Genomic DNA, 21724 nt, shown 5'->3' with positions numbered 1-21724 from the left:
TTTTAATTACAATCATTTTGGTATCTGTATAGAAGTGCTCATTTAGTTTTAATTTGCATTTCTGTAATTACTAACGGACTTGACCACTTTTCATATTTATTGCCGTTTTGAAAATCTTCATTGGGAAAGACAATGTAAATCTATTCCCATATTTCCATCAGTCTTTCAGTGTTCTTTTTATTTTTTAATATAAACCAATTGTTAGATACATCCATATTTATTTACATATTCGTATGGAAGGAATTTATTTTTGAATGCAAGCTCTTTGCAAATTATATGTGTTGAAATGTCTTCTCCATGTCCATGACTGGCCTTTCTCAGTTCTCTTTGCTTTCAGGCTTATAAATAATGACACTTTTTAAAAAAATGATCATGCTATTAATGGCTATGCTGATTTTCTTCAAGAGGATTTTCAACAAACAGGGTGCTTTTGATATGCAGAGTTTCTTGAGTGTAATAAAGTTCAAATTATAATGCTTTATTCATGGTTGACACATATTTTGAATAAGAAAAATGTTCCTACCTGAAGTTATGAAGATATTTTTCTATATTTGTTTTTATAAATGTTTTATTACAAAACAAACTACATTCGATCTGGACTTGATTTTTCTACATGTTATGAAGTGGGAGTTTTTTTAATAGGGGTATCCAATTGATATGAAACAATTTATTGAAATTCTCTTCCTATTTCCATTGCTCTGCAATTTCACTTTTGTCATAAATCAAATGCCCACTTATGTACAGGTATATTTCCGGATTGTCTGTTCTAGGTCATTGGTCTATTTGTCTCTGCAGACTATATTTAAGGCAGACTTATAACAAGTCTTGGTATTGGATAGAGTAAGTCCTTTTCCTCTATCCTTTCATTGATTGTCTACAAACTTTAGAATTCTATTTTCTTCCACTAGAAGTCCTGTGGATTTTGATTAAGATTTTATTGAATTGTAAAGGGCATCTGGGAGAGTTGACACCTGGTCCCCGGAATCTAATGGCAGTGACATTATGTCTGTGAGGTGGATGAGGTTGGATCCTGCCAGATCTGAGAAGCTGATTGATTGTTGTGCTGCATCCTTACCGCATGTAAGGCTAACGCACCATTCTAAAAACACACATACCGCTATCTGCGGCTTTAATGTTGAGTGTTTTCAGGCATATGAAACCCTCCTTTTAACCGGGTACCGTGGCTCAAGTCTGTAATACCAACACTTTGGGAGGCCAAGCAGGTGGATCACTTGAGCCCAAGAGTTTAAGACCAGCCTGTGCAATGTGGCGAAATGTCATCTCTACAAAAAGATAAAAAGTTTTGCCAGCTGTGACGGTGCATGCGCGTAGTCCCAGCTACGTGGGAAGCTAAGGCGGGAGGATTGCTTGAGCCTGGGAGGTCAAGGCCGCAATAAAATATAAATAAAAATAAAAGTGAGCCGAGATCATGCCACTGCACTCCAGCCCAGGAGGCAGAATAAGCCTATCTCATAATAATAATAATAGCGATAACTAAAAACCAACCAACCAAACAGACTAAAGCAACAACAACAACAACAACAACAAAATATGAAGCCCTTTTTGCTCTGAGCTATACTCACTCTCATCAGGGGCACACTGTCATTTGGCAGTGGTGGAAGAGCTGTTGGCAGGTAGGCACATGTGGCTCTGAAAATTATCCAGGGTCTCAGAAATCTGATTACATCACATATGATATTGAATATAATGTGAAATATATGAGAGGTAATGCTTGATTGAATTAGTGGAAATATGATGAACTATATCAATTGAAGAGTTTTTCTGATAATAAAGAAAGAAGTAATCTTTGAAAATTACCTAGATGAGGGATTGCAGTAAGGTAAAAACAAGCATGGGATGCATCTGAAAATTTTAAATAAAAAGGAAATAATATAGTGTTTTAATAGTTAATATTTGTTATCAGAACATTCTAAAATTATATCTGAAATATGCAAAGTCATTTTAAGGAAAGAGAATAGCTCCTAGACCAGGAAAACGTCACTTTTATCTGCCACTTGAATACTGTATGAAAAGCCAATTGCCTTCTTCAAGGGAAGTGATATTTCCACACAAGCACAAGATGCTGGTGTCACTTTTCACACACGGTAATACCTGATCATCAACTAGCCAGGGCTGCGCTTTATGTGTCTAATGGCTTTGTTTGTAGCACTCTGGAATTCTCAGCGTCCTTACTGAATGTTTCCTCCACCTCTTTGCACTGACAGCCAAGTGTATACACCGAATTCTGCCACTCTGCACACAACTCAGAAAGTGCACACGTATCTTTCATGCATTCTGAGCCACTACCAGGCCACTACTTTTCCATCCCCATCAAGATACTATTCTGAGTGCACTTCTTCGTTGTATGTTCTCATTTACTGAGGAGTTGACCTCTTGTATCCTATTCTAGCTGGTAGACATAGCCACAGAGGCAACTCATCTAACATGAGTGCCCTAGGTATTTGGCCTCCTAAACTCTAATGATCTTGGAATATTTTATTTCTGCCACTGATTCTTTGACTGCTGTATTTTTCTCCAAATCATCAGCTATTTTCTGTCTTCAATTCCTTTCTTAGCAAGTTTACACTTTATTACATTAATTCAATCTGTATACTCAAACTTTTTTACCTGATTGTTTAAGAAACTGGACTCAAACAGCTTCATACCTGGATTAACCCTTTGCTTCCCACTACTTTAATTCTTCCTACTTCGTTTTTAAAACAGAGTGATGTGGAGAAAATTTCAATATGATATAGATCAATGTCATGGCAAATTTAAATATTCACACCAAACACATTGCTCTAGTTTGACAGATTTTCATATTTCTCTAGGTTTTTTCTTCCTTTATCTACAATAGCAATGTCCAACCTTTTTCAAACTCTTAAAATTTTTTATGTCATCCGAAGCCTCCTCACTCATAGTTGATATCCTTGTCTTATGATTGTGCAGATTTAAAAGGCAATCAGACAGGAACTGGAGTTTTTCTTATAGCAGGGAAGTAAGAAACTGCAAGACAGCATTTTTTCCACCCTAACAATGAGAGAATACTAGCTAATCTACAAAATTAGAACTTTTTGTTGAACATATTAGATAGCAAAGTTCACAAGATAATCAGCTGAACTGAATTCTAAAGAGTGACAAGCTTATTTAAGAAGAGATGAGGCCAGGCATGGTGGTTCACGCCTGTAATCCCAGCACTTTGAGAGGCTGAGGCAGGTGGATCACAAGGTCAGGAGATCGAGACCATCCTGTTTAACACGGTAAAACCCTGTCTCTACTAAAAGTACAAAACAAATTAGCCTGGCGTGGTGGTGGGCACCTGTATTCCAGCTACTCAGGAGGCTGAGGCAGGAGAATGGCATGAACCCGGGAGGCAGAACTTGCAGTGAGCTGAGATCGCATCACTGCACTCCAGCCTGGGCAACAGAGCGAGACTCCATCTCAAAAAAAAAAAAAAAGAGAGAAGAGATGGAAAATGCGAATTGTTTCCAATTTGGCAGACTATGGGAGGAACTGGCAGGTGCCATTGAAGCAGATTTTTAAAAAAAGCTTCAATTCTCATAAATTCTTAAAGAATTGGGCAGAAGACATATTTGAAGAGAAGAAAGACTTTCTTGTCGGAAATTGTGCATGTTAGAAGACTATAGTGATATCTGTAAAGTATTGAGAGAAAAACAAATATAAATCAAGAATTCCTTATCCACTGAAAGGGCCTTTAAAAATGAAAGTGAAATAAGACGTTTTAGACAAACAGAGGCTGTAAGAACTCACTGCCAGTATCCCTGAATACAAGAAATTTAAAGGACAGGCCGGGTGCAGTGGCTCATGCCTGTAATCCCAGCACTTTGGGACGCTGAGGCGGGCGGACCTCTACTCGGAAGGCTGAGGCAGGAGAACCACTTGAACCCAGGAGGAGGATGTTGCAGTGAGCCGAGATCGTGCCACTGCACTCCAGCCTGGGTGACAAAGCGAGAATCCATCTCAAAGAGGAAAAAAAAAAATTGTAAAGGACATTCTTTAGACAGAAAGAATATGATATGTGATAAAAATTTAGATTGATGTAAAGAACACAAGAAATACAAAAATTGAGAGTAAATGTAAAAGATAATTGACTATTAACAGAAAGAAAAGCAAGATTTTGGAAATATGTAACAGGTAGAAATAAAATATAAGACAAAAAGACCACAGAGAATGATTAGAAATAGAAATGTGTTGCTGTAATATTCTTATACCACATATTAAGTAGTATAATGTTTGTTGAAGGTACAATGTGACAAGTCAAAGGGGCATATTATAAACACTAATGCAACAACTGAAGTAAAACTAATCAGCAAACAGTAAGATAAAATGGAGAATGGAAAATGCTCAATTTCAAAGGATGGAGAAGTGGGAAATAGAAACAAAGAATGCATGAAGTAGGTGGAAAAGAATGAGATGGTAGATTTACTGATAGCCAATAATGTCAATAATTACATTAAGTATAAATGATCTAAACACAACAATTTAATGTCAGTATTCTCAGACTGGATAAAAGCATATATCCTGTTGATGAGAAACTGATTTTAATACAAAGACATGTAGACATGAAAACTAAAGGTTGGAAAAAATGAACAATATAAGCTTTAATCATAAAAAATTTTAATAGTTATGTTTATATAAAATAAAGTAATCTTAGAGCAAATAATACTTTTCAAGAAAAAAATGGGCATTATATAACTAAAAAGGGGCTGATTCATCAATAAGATTTAATAACCTTAGGAATCTGTGAACTTTATTACAGAGCTTCAAAAATACAGTTCTTAAAAACCTAAAAGAAATGAATGGAGGAAATAGGCAAATCCACAAGCATCATTAGATACATCAACAGTACTCTATTGCATACTGATAGAACAGGTAGAAAAAAAATAACAAATAAAAAGAAGACAAGAACCACCCTATAGACCGATACAAACAAGGGTAGAATAAACATTCTTTTTTATTTCTTTTAATTTTTTTAAGTTTTGGGGTACATCTGCAGGTTTGTTACATAGGTAAACACGTGCCATGATGGTTTGCTGCACCTATCAACCCATCACCTAGATATTTAGCCCAGTAGGCATTAGCTAATGCTCTTCATCCTCACTGCCCTCCCCCAACTGGCCCCAGTGTGCGTTTTTCCCCTCTCTGTGTCCCTATGTTCTCATTGTGAAGGAGAGGAGGGAGGTCAAGGCAGCGGTGAGCCAAGATCATGCCACTGCACTCCAGCCCGGGAGGTAGCATAAGCCTGATCTTGTATCCTGAGAGTTTGCTGAAGTTACTTACCAGCTTAAAAAGCTTTTGAGCTGAATCAATGGGCTTTTCTAGATATAGGATCATGTCATCTGCAAACAAAGACAATTTGACTTCCTCTCTTCCTACTTGAATATCCTTTATTTCTTTCCCTTGCCCGATTGCCCTGGTCAGAACTTCCAATACTATGTTGAATAAAAGTCATGAGAGAGGGCATCCTTGTCTTGTGCAGGTTTCAGGGGGAATGCTTCCAGCTTTTGCCCATTCGGTATGATGTTGGCTGTGGGTTTGTCATAAATGGCTCTTATTATTTTGAGTTACATTCTTTCAATACCTAGTTTATTGAGAGATTTTAACATGAAGAGATGTTGAATCTTATAAAAGGCCTTTTCTGCATCTATAGAGATAAATATGTGGTTTTTGTCTTTAGTTCTGTTTATGTGATGAATTTCAGGTACTAATTTGTGTGTGTTGAACCAGCCTTGCCTCCTGGGGATGAAGCAACTTGATAGCGGTCTATGAGCTTTTTGATGTGCAGCTTGGTTCAGTTTGGCAGGTGCTGCTGGATTCAGTTTGGCAGTATTTTATTGAGGATTTTTGTTTTGATGTTTATCAGGGATATTGGGCTGAAATTGTCTTTTTTGTTGTATCTCTGCCAGCTTTTCAATTGTTTGGAATAGTTTCAGAAGAAATATTACCAGCTCCTCTTTTTACCTCAGGTAGAATTCAGCTGTAAATCCATCTCAACCTGGGCTTTTTTTTTGGTTGGTAGGCTATTTATTACTGCCTCAATTTTAGAACTTGTTATTGGCCTATTCAGGGATTCAACTTCTTGCTGGTTCAGTCTTGAGAGGGTGTATGTTTCCAGGAAATTATCCATTTCTTCTAGATTTTCCATTGTATTTGCATAGAAGTGTTTATAGTATTTTCTGATGGTTGTTTGTATTTCTGCAGGGTCAGTGGTGGTATCCCCCTTATCATTTCTGATTGTGTTTATTTGAATCTTTTATCTTTACTTCTTTATTAGTCTAGCTAGTGGTCTATTTTATTGATTTTTTTCAAAAAACCACCTGCTGGTTGTTGATTTTTTGAAGGGTTTTTCATGTCTCCATCTCTCTTCAGTTCTGCTCTGAGCTTGGTTATTTCTTGTCTTCTGCTAGCTTTGGGGTTTGTTTGCTGTTGGTTCTCTAGTTCTTTTAGTTGTAATGTTAGGGTGATAATTTGAGATCTTTCTAGCTTTTTGATGTGGACATTTATGCTATAAATTTCCCTCTTAACACTGCTTTAGCTGTGTCCCGGAGATTCTAGTATGTTGTCTCTTTGTTCTCACTGATTTCAAAGAACTTATGGATTTCTGCCTTAATTTCATCATTTACCCAGAAGTCCTTCAGGAGCAGGTTTTTAATTTCCATGTAGCTGTGTGGTTTTGAGTGAGTTTCTTAATCTTGAAGTCTAATGTGATTGCACTGTGGTCTGAGAGACAGTTTGTATGATTTCTGTTCTTTCACATTTGCTGAGGAGTGTTTTACTTCCAATTGTGTGATGAATTTTAGAGTAAGAGAATGCACATTCTTTTAAAGCACACATAGAAAATTCTCCAAAATAGATCATTATGGTTTTATAAACTAAATTTTAATACAATTAAAATAATTACATATCACAAAAGGTATGATTTCAAACCAAATGGAAAACTAGAAATCAGTAGCAGAAAGGTATTTGGAATACAACAAATATTTGAAATTAGTTCACTTTAAATAATCTGTTGATAAAAAGAAATCAGAAAGAAAATTGGAAAATGTTTTGAATTGAGTATAACTTAAACATATCAAACTTTGTGGGCCTCACCTAAATAAAGCAATACTTAGTAATTTTAGCATGAAATATGTATATTAATAAAGAAGAAAGGGCTCAAACTAATGATCTAATCATTCATGCTGAGAAATTTGAAAGGAAAGACCCAAATTAAATTAAACAGGCAGCAATAAAATAATAATAAGAGCAGAAATCAATAAAATTTTTAAATAGGAAAACAATGGAACAATAAAGAACATCAACAAAATCAAAACCTAGTTCTTTGAAAAGATCAATAAAATTAGAAACCTCCAGCTAGATTGACCATGAATAAAAGAGAAAAGGTGCACATTGCTTTCAACAGGAATGAGAGAGAGTGTATTACTACATATCCAATAGACATTAGAAAACAAGAAGGGAATATTAGGAAAACAACTGTATGCTACCAAATTTGATAACTTAGATGAAAATAACAGGCTTTTTAAAAGATAATATACAAACAACCAAAGCTCACTTTAAAAATAATAGATAACTTGAATAACCATAAATCCATTGAAATAATTAAATTATTAGTTCAAAATCTCTCCACACATTAAAGTCTGGGCCCAGACTTTTCTGGAAAGTTCTGAAATAAACACTATTTGCACAATCTCTTTCATAAAATAAGGGATATAGACACTCTCTCCAAGTCATTTTAAAAGGCCAGTATCACTCTTATACAAAATCAGAAAAAGACATGACAAAAAGAGAAAACTGCAAACCAATATCTCTTGTGAACATAGAAAGAAAAATCCTTAAGAAATTTTAGCAAATCAAATCCAGCAATATATAGAAATTATAGTACAGCATAATCTAGTAGGGTTTATTCATGAACGAAAGTTGATCTAACATTCAAAAATCAATCAGTGTAACCCGCCATATCAATACACATATCAGTATAGGATCTTGAGATTATTCCATTAGATAACAATAAAGCATTGAATAAAATTGAACATCTACTTATGGTAAAACATCTATTGTGATAAAATGTATGATAAAACATCTATTTATGATAAAACATGTAAGTATGTTAAGAGCACAAGAGAATGGCTAAAAGATATGCATTAGTAATTCAAGAGTGAAGCTTTATTCCCCTGATGGCAGGAACAATGAAAGAATGTCTCCTTTCACCACTTCTGTTGCATTATAGTGAACATTTTAGACAAGTAATAAGCTCAGAAATGGAACCTTTCAACTTCTTAGCAGGAGATGATAAACTGACTAGCGCCAATTCTCATTCCTCCCTTCTTCTTTTCTATCATAAAGGAAGAAGGCACAAAGTTTGTCTTTTTCATTTTTGCGTCACCAACATCAGATACAACACTTAACACAGAGGTGGTCATAACTGAATCAAAAACAAACAAATACATAGCCAATTTCTCTTTTGTTTCCTTGGTTAAATGCGGAATGAAAATATCTATCTGATTTAAAACATGTTGCTGATTCTTGTAATTGATTTTACTGGTTTACCTGAGTGGGTTCCTATCTTCTTTTTCCTTTGGTTTGTTTTCATCCTAACATCTGAAACTTGATTTTTTAAAGTGATAAGAAAATACTTGTTTTTACTGTTGCACCATTGCAAAACCAGTTTATTGGATAAAGATTTTCATGTTCAATTTTACGATGTGGATATAATTATATCCATAGACATCAGAGTTTTAGAAAATCTAAATAGTTGATGTTAAATTTTATGATTCTGCTCACCATAAATTATAAAATTATGAGCCCTTCTGTATTAGTCCATTCTCATACTGCTATAAAGAACTACATGAGATTGGGTCATTTATGAAGAAAAGAGGCTTAATTGACTCCAGTTCCACAGGCTGTATAGAAGCATGGCTGGGAGGCCTCAGGAAAGTTACAATCATGGTGGAAGGGGAAGCAAGCACACCTTACCGTGGCAGAGCCAGAGAGAGAGGGAGAGAGAGAAAGGGGAGGTGTCACACACTTTCAAACTATCAGATCTCAAGAGAATTTACCATCACCAGAACAGCAAGGGGGAAATCCGTCCCCTTGATCCAATCACCTCCCTCCAGGCCCCTCCTCTAACACAAGGGGATTACAACTTGACATGAGATTTGGGTGGGGACATATAGGAAAACCATATAACCGCCAGTCATGACAACTCTTATCTCATTAAACCATTAAATATTCTTGATATAGTCATATCATAGACAAAAACGGGGCAATGATTGTTTAGAAAACTATTAGTAAAACTTGAAAATATTTACTTGAAGACAATAATAATCAGAAGCATTAGGTATCACTACACTGCTTTACTTTCTGTGTTATTATTAAATGAGTCAATTTTTTTTTCAGTTTTCAATGTCTAATCCATACATAATTTAATTAGAAGACATTTAGGAACTAAAAATGAAAGTCATATTTTCTTCCCTACATACCACATGGCAAATCTTGTTGAACGATTTTAATAGTTTTTAGTTATTTTGAGAAAGTATGGTTTAGGAGAAATCACTGGACAGAAAGTCTAAACTCCTTGATATTCTAGTTTAATTTCATTACTTACTTCCTATAGATCAGAGATTTTCCTTTCTGTATTTTACATTTTCCAAAGCATCTATTACTAACAACAGTAACTTGTAACCTTGAATATTGCTTTATGTTTTTAAAAAGCATTTTACATCACAATGCTATATGAGGGAGCTTCTTGTTATCTAAGTATTAGCAAGAAAGTAACAATGTAACCCTACGATAGATTAGCCCAATATCAAGGTATTAGGTAAATGGACCCAATATGATTTGGAACTTCAGTAAACTCCTTCCAATTTCTATTGAATGCAGAAAGCAATAGATACCTATGGCGCAAACTGAGAAACTCACTGAGTGAATTATAGCAAGTGAGAGAGAGCAACAAATATTTTCTCAGCAGCTGCTACATACTTTACAGTAAATGTTTAGTACTCAGCCCGTAATCCCACTTCCATTTTCCTTCCCACCCTTAGGTTTAAACATCTGGAACTTAAGCTTATATAAATGATCCCATGCTGCCGGTTTTTATGACTAAGCTGTTCCAGTTAGACTCAGCTTCTAGGAATTACGAATTGGGTCTCTGAGAGTCTGAGTCAGTTAGAATGAGTGCACAAAGACATGGAAACCAGCTGAGTCACACTCAAGGGAGAGTACTTAGAGTTAAGATCCATTAACTCTGACTATACATGTCACAGGAGCTACTTGGTGTATTACCACTCAATACTTTCAAACATTTAGTGAATCATGTGAGACGCATATATTTATAACAACACCTCAACTCTCAGCTCCCTCAATTTGCCCACAGGTGTGACTTGAGAAACAGCAAATGGTTTCCCGTATGTTGCAACCATACAATTTTGAAAATTAGACATTATTAATATTTGCCTGATGAAGAAACAAATTTAGAGAGGTTAAGTATGTAGCCAAAAGTTCCACAACTAAGAAAAGGCACAACCAAGACACAAGATAAAATGATAATAGTATTGGGAACCACTATTTTTCAGAAGAAATGAGCATTGATAATGCTATCCATTGATAATGATGCTTTTTAAAAAAAATTGACTTCTGGCTGGGCACCATGGCTCATGCCTGTAATCCTAGCACTTTGGGAGGCCAAGGTGGGTAGACCATTTGAGCTCAGGAGTTCAAGACCAGCCTGGGCAACATGGTGAAACCTGTCTCTACAAAAAATACAAAAATCAGCCAGGCACATTGGCATGTGCCTATAGTCCCACCTTCTTGAGAGGCCGAAGTAGGAGGATTGCTTGAACCCCGGGGTTTGAGGCTGCAGTGAGCTGTAATAATAAAAATTTTGACTTCCATAAGAGTACAGGGGAAGACATAATTCACTTTTAGCTCAGAAAATGTATACAAATTGCAGGTGAACAGCTAAGATTTCCTTCCATTTCCTTTTTGAAGATATGGTAGCTGCAACTTGCCACCATTTACTTTTTATGTATATGCTCCCCTTCTCCCCAAAGTCCCCATCTCCAAGGGGTAGACTTTAGCTAATGGAGCACTTCCTCACTTTGACATGAATCAAATTGTTTTCTGCAATGGTGAAGTTAAGAAAACTATACTAGTAAAATTTTGAAGTAGGAGAACATACTTACAAGTAGGATTTCTTTTAATCAGCCTTTGGAAGCCACTTCTTGTAGAGATTTATATAACTATGATTTATTGCTAATTTAATTATGCTTCTGGAATGGATTATGTTTTAATTTTGGAATTCTTTGGGATTGGTTGCAATTTTATGACTACCTTAAGCCTTTCTCAAAGGCATAATTTTTATAAAGCAATCAAGTGCAAACATTAGGTAAGGCCAGAGCTCGTTCATCTCTCCTTTCTGCAAGCAGCACTTTTATAGAGTTTCCAGAGCTTTAAGGGAGTGCATGAAACCATTTGCTCTTACTGGTGATACTACTTCTATCAGACTATTCATTAATTATGCCAATTACATTTTGAATGGTACTAGAATGTGCAAAGGGTAAAATAAGAATCAGTATATAATTTCAGTACTTTATTTTGTCCAGAATTTTATATCTCTTTAGGGTTATTTCTGCTCAAAAACAAAGTATCTATAAAAATTATCTATAATTTTTTTTTCTAGCCACATGTATTGAATACATCAGAAGCAGGCCCATACAGTGCTTAATAGAATCATTTATGTTAAAAACATGTGACAGTAATTGGAGTTTAAATAACAACAAATAGGCTTTATAATAAGATAAATAATATGTAAAATAAGGTAATTTTTAATGTACATATTAAGCTTGATATAGAATAAAATATATACCCCCACACCCACAACCCAGCTTTCACGTTAGAGCATTACAAGCCTTAGAGCCCTCTCGGGCCTCTACCACGTTGTATTCTTCTACAGCAGCCTAGAAAATAACCACATCCTGGTCGTGAATTGTGTACCCATTGGTCAAAGGAGAAAATTACAACAAATTTAGTTTAAAGATTTTAATTGGCTTTTATGTGCAATTCTAGAATCAGGCAATACCTCATTCTACAAAATACAATGAGTGTTCTGATGAGCTGGGTGAGGAGTTTGGCTTTACAGACAGAAAAGGGCTGATGAAAGCAGAAACAAAAAACAAAATGTGGATTTGTCATTTCAAAGTTACCTTCATTGTAAAGGTTAAAGCTAAGGACACTTGCTAAAACTGACCTGTCTCGGATTACCTCTCTCGTGTTTTCTTGGAAAGTCAGAAAAACAGCTTAGCGTTGCCCGTCGATGCTGCAATGTCAGTATGAGTAACGCCATTCTGGTTTGGTTGGTTGGACCTAGTGTGGGAGTTTAGCCCAAACGGCTCTCACTGAGAGTGACACCAAAACTTAGGGCATCAGCGCTACTCTCAGTCGCCACCATTTTGGCTTTTTAGTGTCAACACATTATTCATAAGTTACGGTGTCCTTGTTGTCATGCAGTTCTTGGAAGTTTCATCATTTCAGCCAGAGAGAGACCACTTGGCACTTAGCAGGTGGCTGCATGTAGATATTTAAGACTTTTTAAGTGAATACAGAATACCAGGAAGACTACCATTATGATCTCAGAAGGTAAAATTAAAACTCTGGAGTATGTCCCTTAGTCAAGGTGCCCATGAACCCAACCAACTGAAATCGATTAAGCCAAAAAATGAGCCAGATGGCGAATCTACTCATTTTAACCAAAGAGCTTGTTCATTCATTTTTGCCGAGGAGTCTCTGTGATACCCAATGCATTTATCCATCTGCAGTAAGAAGTGTCAGCAACTGCACAGACTCCTCCTCCCGGCTCAGCTGGTAGGTAGCAGTTCAGTTATCTGGTATCCCATGACTCGGTTAAATTAAAGCAGAGAGTGAGAACAGTTAGATCTAGAAATCTTACTCTATAAAAGAGGCCATTTTTAAACACAGTGAGAATTTAAACACAGTTGTGTTATGGATGTTGCTAACGTTACCCCCTGGGTGGACTAAAGGACCCCTTAAGTCATGTGAAGATTTGGGTTTGGTATGACGAACCCAGTATTTCATGAAGTCACCAGCAGAAGCTCCTGATTGTGCAATTTTACCTACAGCATTATCCTGCCCAGCAAAAGAGCTCTGCATCAGCAAGGAGAAACTAAGAGGGGCCCAGGCTCTCATTGTGACTGGGAGTGTTTCTCCCAGGTCCTGGGAAAAGCTGTCCACAGCACGAAGTTGTCAGCTGCTTATCCTGGTTTTCAGTTTGAGGGTCCCTCGCAATGGGACCCTCAATTTGGTGAACTCTCTGTGTAGCCCACACATCAGGCTTGAGATTTGTTCCTAAAAATTTATGTTGGGTTGTCCAGCTCCAGCTTAGAGGCCTTCAGAAACAAAGCAGTTCTTATTCTTACTTGGAGAGTTGTAGCCAGATGTTGGAGGAAACTAGAATTCAGAATCCAGTCCAGTCTACCAGTAGACAATAAAAACCTAAAAACAATGAATAGGGCTAAAATATACTGAGAGGTGTACTATAGTTTTCTTCATAAACATTCTTCTTTTTACAATTACACCCATTTCTACCCAAAATAATCAGAGTAAGACAAATTTGTTTGCAAAACAGGTCTCGTCTGGTTAAACTTTGCCTGATTATATAAGTGCAGCAAGAACTGTGATTGACCACACAGGCGCTTTGTAAAGTTTGCTTTGCTAGAACTTTTGATTAGGAACCTCAGATTAGACTTTTAGAACCCTCATGACTAGGAAGTCAAACTACAGCAGACCTCAGACTTCATCTTCAGCACCTGTAGATATATCTATGTGCATTTTCAAATATTACATCCCAGTAAAGCCTTAGTAATATAACCAATATTTCCAATTGCATCCTATTATAAAAAGAGCAGATTCTTATTGGACTTATGCAAATAACTACATTCCCATAAAAATAAGAATACTCACAAATTTCCATATTCTAGAGGGATCAGGTAGGAAGAAAAAGTGAATGTTTTAATTTTTACTCACAAAAATATACTTTATCAAATTTCCAGTAACTATAAAAAGGTTTTAAAAGTTTTCTAAAATTTGGAAAACAAAACATTAAATGAACCAGCAATGTTTCAAATTTTTAAAAAGTCATGAAAGCCTATAATTCTTCATTATCAGTGCATTCAGTACCATGTAATTAATTCTTGCTCTGCCTGATTTTGGTTAACATTTTCACAAACCCATCAGTTTCTTTACTGAAGATCTAAAAATTCTTACTCTGTCTAATAGTATTATCTCAAAGTTACCAGAAATGTGTTTGTCAAAGTCCTTTACATAAATTCCCTTGAAAATGAATCACTGTAGAATTGTAGTTGCCAGAAAAAAATAAAGCTTTCAGAAAAGCATCAGATTAAAGTCTGTCTGTGGAGGACAAGACTTAAAATGGCCATAGTTAGAGATCTGATGAGAGTTCATTATAATAATGTTATAACTGAAAAGGAAATTTGTTTATTTCAGTGGCATACAACATTTTAACAAAATAACAGAAATTATGGTTGATAACATACTGGGTTTCTAGGAATTTCATACACTTTTTGGAACACATTATTAGCAGCGCATCCATATACATATAACTCAAACATCATTTCTTATTTGACAATGCCGCTCCTGTAATTTAACATATCGCATAAGCTTAATTGGTTTAAAATGTCTTCTTTAGACATTCAAAGTCCTTCTGAATTGTCCCAAAGTCAGTTCAAAGTAAAAAAGACTTAACTTCGAATTTGATTTTGGGAAGTTTGTCAAAAATATCAAAGGTTTAAGACACTTAATCAAAATAGGATCACAGGTCACAGTGGAGTCATACTTATTAATTTAACCAGAAATCATTCTGGTTTAAAACTTCAAATTGAAAAACTTCAAAAGACAAAGACAGAAAGTTATGTAGATGTACAAAAACCCTGGACTGTTCAATGGAGAGGACTCAGTTTCCTAAGTAATCAAAGACTAATAAAGACAACATGAAGCACAGGAAATCATCTCAATAGAACACAGAATCTTGGTTTTCTAGTCCAATTATCTTAAAGGTAAAAAAAAAAAGTACCTCTTACTATTTTCTAACAAGCAGTAAATACTCTAAGAAAAACTTGTTGTTTTAGCAAGTTTTGCATCAAATTTTAGTTTTGCGTCAGTGCACTTTCGATATTAATGCTTGATTTAAAAAAAAAAAAACCCACAATTCTCTTTTAATCTTACCCAGCTAATTGCACACACAATTTCTTTCACAAGGTTCATCTTTCACAAAACTTCTAGAACCTGATCATATATCTGCAGTTTTTTGTCCAATATTTTTCCTTTTTCCATATTGGAACAACTATTCATTGTACTTTAGAACACAAATTAGGCTTTTTTAAGAAAAACACATCCTTCATGTAAGTTTTTCATACCAAAAACATGTCTTACATTCCCTGAATAAGAGTTTTTTCCCTTATTTCTATTTTCAATTACAATATGATAATTAGAATTTTTAACTTTTAAGTTTTATCTTCTAGTGAAAACCCAGGAAGTGTTGTGGGCTGTCCTATATGAGCATTTACCAGTTCTTAATTTCTAGAACTGTGTTTTCTCAACTTTTTATATCTATTAATAGACTCAAATATATATAGCTTTTTATACAATACCAAAACAAGATGCCAAACATGTATATATTCCTTAAACTTATGTTCAGCAATTAATGTTTCAGTATTCTAATTTTCTTAGAAATGACTCAGATGTTTCATAAGTATCTGTTATTTAATTTAACAAAACTTTAAATCTCAAGCCACTGAAAATGATTTTTGAAACTATAACAAGTTTATCAACTTGCATCCTATTTACATTCACCTAATTTACTCATTGCTTTTTAAATAAAGCTAGCCATTAAAGTAGTTCAGGAACTTTCACCCCAAAATAACTCACTTTGGTACATTAACTACTTTGAGCTTTAGCTCAAAGGCACTTTTAAAAATAGCAAAGTACGAGGCATGGCTTGGGCACAGTGGCTCATGCCTGTAATCATTGCACTTTGGGAGGTTAAGGAGGGAGGATTGCTTGAGACCAGGAGTTCGAGTACAGCCTTGGCAACCTAGTAAGACCCGCATCTCTACAAAAAATACGTTAAGTTTTTTTATTAAAAAACAAACAAACAAGGCAGGACTTTCTGAATTCCTTTTATCTGCCTAAATACTAATCTTCCAAAAGGAATCCAATTGTTAATCCTTTCCCTAGAGAGTTTCAGCAATCAAGGAAAGGGAAGATTAGCTTTTATCACAGTAGAGAAGACTTCACATCACCTACAAAGACCTTGTCACAAATTATAATCTATTCTTCTAAGATCTTATTCATCCTTTCCAAAAATTGTTTACTCTGAGGCTATTTCCTCTTCATTACCTCACCATATTTCATCAAACCAGGTAAACAGTGAGGCTCTGTAATGCTAGGGGGCCAGCAGAGGACTTCTCTGGTCTATCCAACATTTAGAAGATTTAATCTTTGTTTTAACCCCATCACTGACTGCTTTATTTATCTCATTTTTAATAACCATCTAAAAACGTTCTGTCGTAAATTTGCATTTTGAAAGAAATGCCTCTTCTGTAAACTAAGGAAAAAAATTTACATATCACCAGCCCAGAACTTAGATTTCAGGCCTAAATGCCACAATTTGCCTAGAAAAGAAAGATGTAGGTAAGAAGCCCAGTCAAGACAAAATGGTCAAAGGTGAGGCATGTTTAGATGTTTAGACTAATACTCTTTTTTTTTTTTTTTTTTTTTTGAGACGGAACCTTGCTCTGTCACCCAGGCTGGGGTGCAGTGGCGCCATCTCAGCTCACTGCAAGCTCCGCCTCTCGGGTTCATGCCATTCTCCTGCCTCAGCTTCCCAAGTTGCTGGGACTACAGGTGCCCACCACCATACCCGGCTAATTTTTTTGTATTTTTAGTAGAGATGGGGTTTCACCATGTTAGCCAGGATAGTCTCGATCTCCTGATCTTGTGATCTGCCCATCTCGACCTCCCAAAGTTTTGGGATTACAAGCATAAGCCACTGCACCCAGCCCATACTGTCTTATATTGTAAGAATTTCTAATGATTTTTACCTACATGTGTAATTTTTTTTTATAAGAGAGATACAAAATAGCCAGGTAAATGCCAAAAATGTGTATTTTGGAAATGAATTTAGTTCAATAGATGGTCATTTCAACTTAGCTTGTTTCTTAAGCAGATTACTGATTTCAGGGTGAAGTCCATTAACATATGGTACAATGAAAGCATTTTCTGTGCCTGGACTCAGAATGAATAGCTCTGAAAAAGCAGCAGATCTGCTTGACCTGAGGGCTTAACTTTTATAAACACGTTATCCAGTCTTCTTTCTCCTTCAGGGCAGGATAGTAACTAAGGAAAGACATTATAGCAGATTTCATTTTTCTTATTGTTTGAGTTTATCTTTTCTTTTCTTTTTTTGGCAGGAGACCAGAGTTTCATTATTACTCAAATCAGTCTCCCAGAGCATTTGGGGATCCTGTTTTTTAAGGACAGCTTGGTGGATGGGGGAAGCCAGTGAACCAGGAGTGCTGATTGGTCAGGTCAGAGATGAAATCATAGGGAGTTGAAGCTGTCTTCTTGTGCTTAGTCAGTTCCTGGGTGAGGGCCACAAGATCAGATGAGCCACTTTATCAATCTATGTGGTGCCAACTGATTCATCAAGTGCAAAGTCTGCAAAATATCTCAAGCACTGATCTTAGGAGCAGTGTAGGGAGGGTCAGAATCTTGTAGGCTCCAGCTAACTGACTCCTAAACCATAATTTCTAATCTTGTGGCTAATTTGTTGATCCCACAAAGGCAGTCTAGGCCCCAGGCAAGAAGGAGATTTGCCGTGGGAAAGTCCTGTTATCAACTTTGTTTTAAACTATACACTATAAACTAAGTTCCTCCCAAAGTTAGTTGAGTCTATGCCCAGGAATGAATAAGGACAGCTTGGAAGCTAGAAGCAGGATGGAGTTGGATAGATCAGATCTCTTTCACTGTCTCAGTTACAATTTTGCAATGACATTTTCAATCCCTCCCTTTGGGTTTCATAACACCTTAGTCTTAAGGTGTTGGCTAATGAAGATGGAAAAAGGGCGAAGACCACTCTAATTTCTTCCTGCTGATCAGGAGCATAGTGGGGGTAGGTGTTGACCCAAGGTGAAAGGAGTGGAACCTCTTTGCAATTGGCTGAGTGTACTCATGCAGACCTGGCAGGGGTTCTGAGGCTTGCATGGCAAAGGCATTCATATTGTCATCTATAGTTTTAGTACCACATTTAAGGGAACAGCATACTATAAAATAAATAAAGAGTACTAGGGTAAGGAGGGTAATTCCCAGTTTTAAAAGTAAAGATTTAAAAGCATTAGCTTGGAGACTTGTAGCCCACAAACAATTTAGGGTTTAGCCTAAACTGCAGAAAAAACTCAAGACTGGCTAACAACAGGCATACTATAGTTTTTCTTTTGAAGCAAAATTTTTCTCTCTTAAGTCCCCTTTTTATTAAGAACAAATCATCAGAGAACTGATTTGTTTACAAAATAAATTTTAGCCTTATTATACTTGACCTGATTATTTGTGTAAAGCACAGCAAGAATAATTATTTTTCACATAGCCTTTTTAAATTGTCTTTGATAGAACTCCGTTCCATAAGTAATCTCAGGTAAGACTTTTTTAAAGCTGAACCCAGCCATGGGTTTGTACCCTCAAATACCTATGAGTTGGGTAAATTCCTCTCCTCTTGAGGTCCCAAGATAACTTGGGGCTCCTGAGCCTGTTAGAAAGTGACATTTTTTACTTACCACAGGTCAGTACAGCATGCCATTCCAGCCATAGCCTTAGTAAAATAAACAGTTGTTCCAATTGTGTCCTGTTACAAAAGAAAACAGATTATTATTGCATTTATGCAAGTAACTGTGCTGCCATAAGTTGAGAATACTCACAAATAGTTTCCAAATTCTGGAGAAATCAGATAGAGGGAAACAAATATGCTTCAAATTTTGTTCACAGGAGCATCTTTTACTCACTTGTTAAAAGTTGCAAATAGCTCTAAAGAAATGAGTTCTCTTGACTCTGAAAACAAAAGGATTAGCAATGTTTAACACATCAGCTCTCCATTGGAATCTCAGAAGTTTTATTTTTTTCCTGTATTCCAATAGCGTAATTTTTAAAGTTATCATAGACCTGCACTCAGCGTCCTATATCTGATTATAAACTGCCTTTTGAAAAGAACTAAAGCAAGACAATATGTCTATGGATGACAAAAGTCTTAGGATAGCCACTATTAAAGCTAAAATTGATTAGGAATTTTGGTTACTTCTGTGGCATACAACAATTTTATATTATAGTTATAATTATTAATAATGTAAACTGAATCATCAGAATTATATGTTTCCCATAGTCTTGGAACACATACTAATAATGTGTTGCATTATTAGTTATTACAGCCGAAAGAAAGCCAAAGTCATTTCATACTTGACAGTGCTTCCTGTATGATTTTTATAACAAATAAGCCAAACCATCATTTTTAGACTTCAGGGGACCTATTGTCTTTAGGATTAATTAGGGCAGAAAATGATATACTTTATAATTTGATTTTGGAAAGTTTGTCAAATATCAAGGGTTTAAAATACTAGATATCACAAAATAGAATCGCAAGTCACTATAAATCATTCATTTGGCCAAAATGATAACTCCAAAATTTTTTAAAAGAAAAATCTTTATGCTGAGAGAGGAGACAGCTTTCCAAACAAGACCCAATGAAGATAGCATGAGGCTGACTGAATCTGCCTCTTCTGTCTCCTCCCGTTTTTTTCCCCAGCCATTTACCCAAAGGAGCAAACAAAAACCTTCCATTATCTTTTAATATTATGTAAAAATCTTTGTCAAAAGAGAAAACCAAATTTCATATTTGCATTCATGCATCTTTAATGCTAAAGATAGTTTTTAAATAAAATTTTATAAATCTATCCAATTTTAATGAGTGTAACCATAATGTAAGATTTTCATAAACCTTTTAGAACCCTTTACAATTTTCCATTAAACAACAAATCAATTTTCGAGAAAGCCCTGTTGTTTGGATACATGGGTCCAGATTCTCATACTGCATGCGTGTGCTTTTATTTTTATGTTCAACCTATGGAAAAAAAAGAGCCCCTTCAGATCTTAGCCAACTTGCTCATACCCACAGAAATTTCTTTACAAGACCAATTCTTCACAAACCCTTTTCAACTTGCTTAAACCTTCAGTTTTGTCCCATTACTCTTTTAGTTTAAGACAATCTTTAAAACCCTCTGAACTAGACAAAATTACATTCCCTGTAACAAAAGCCATATTCCTATACCTTCTTATAATCTTTTACCAAAAATGTGTTCTATTTCCTTACATACCTCATATGTAAAATTGTCTCTCCAGTTGTCTCAATTACATGTTACAACGTTAACTCTTAGCAACTTATTTTTGGTGAAGATCCTGATAAGTAAGTGATTGTAATTATGTACTAAGTGTGGCACCTAAGACATCAGACAGATGAGTGGGTAAGGTCTGACACTTCTCAGCATAGCTAGGCAGCATGGCTCTCCATATGTCCCCAGGCCTTATTTAGAATCTTCTGCTCCAAAGTAGGTAAATTGAACAATCTTTAAAAGTCAAAAAAGCAGTTCATGACCTTAAAGCATCGAGCAAATCTGACCTTAATTTAGATGAAATGTTTAAATTTTAAATACAGTTTTATTTTACCAATAATTTTTAAAGCTGTCTTTATTTCCAAAAAAATTACTAAAGTCCCATGAATGAAAAGCATTAAAGTTTCAATTTTTCTGACAAAATATGATTTAAGTGCTTATTTTGCTAAGCCAATTAATCAGAGCTTTTTTTTTATGTAAACATCATATACACAACACACATAAATACAAAGACAGGCAGACAGAAGATTTAGCACTTGTAAGATTTTTCATTTGCCAGTTTCTTAATTGGATTACTGGCTTCAGGGTGGAGCCCTTGGAGGAACAGGGCCAGGAAAGCATGCAACTCCTAGGGCCTAATAAGCAGGCAAAGCTGGAAGGCAAAGACAGATCCCCAAACTTAAGGGTACCACTTTATATTGAACCCTGGATCCCCAAAAAGGAGGCAAATACTATGCAGTGCTCCTATCATGCATTTCATTGCAAGGCAACCCAAAGCCAGTCAGCCCATTATGTAATCACCTCATCCCCCATGGGGGTCTCATCTCTCAGCATAGGCTGGGGATGTTTCCATATCTTCCAGGTGGCCAAGAGCATGCTTCTCTGATCCAAGTGTGCAAAGAGTCCAGTATCCCCCCATAACTACTATTAGCCATCCCTTCAAGTATATTTCCTAGCTAGTTATTATACACCAAAATTCCTTCATAATGCAAAGTAATTTCTTGTACCTACAAAAGTCAAAACTGTCAGCTAACACAATACAAAACAGAACAGAGCCTTAGATTTTGAGAAGGATCTATCCTCTTTCAATTCCTGGGCTTCTGTGAGGAAACTAGAGGTTTTTCCCAGAATGGAGTCTGTGGTGCATCTCTGCTTTTCCCCAGGAGTCTGTTAGAATTTATGTTAGGTTCTCTCATGTGGGCATCAAGAATGGCAAGGAGACAAAAAGGCTGTATGATTAT

General features: G+C 35.8%; 1 pseudogene; it reads left to right on the top strand.

Moving 5' to 3' along the window:
- The window catches only part of LOC129059217 (endogenous retrovirus group K member 8 Gag polyprotein-like), a 51297-nt pseudogene that overhangs the window by 16082 nt on the left and 13491 nt on the right, over nt 1-21724 (top strand).

The sequence above is a fragment of the Pongo abelii genome, chromosome 3 (genome assembly GCF_028885655.2).
Source record: "Pongo abelii isolate AG06213 chromosome 3, NHGRI_mPonAbe1-v2.0_pri, whole genome shotgun sequence".
Lineage (NCBI taxonomy): Eukaryota > Metazoa > Chordata > Mammalia > Primates > Hominidae > Pongo > Pongo abelii.
This window is presented reverse-complemented; position numbering and strand designations above follow the sequence as displayed.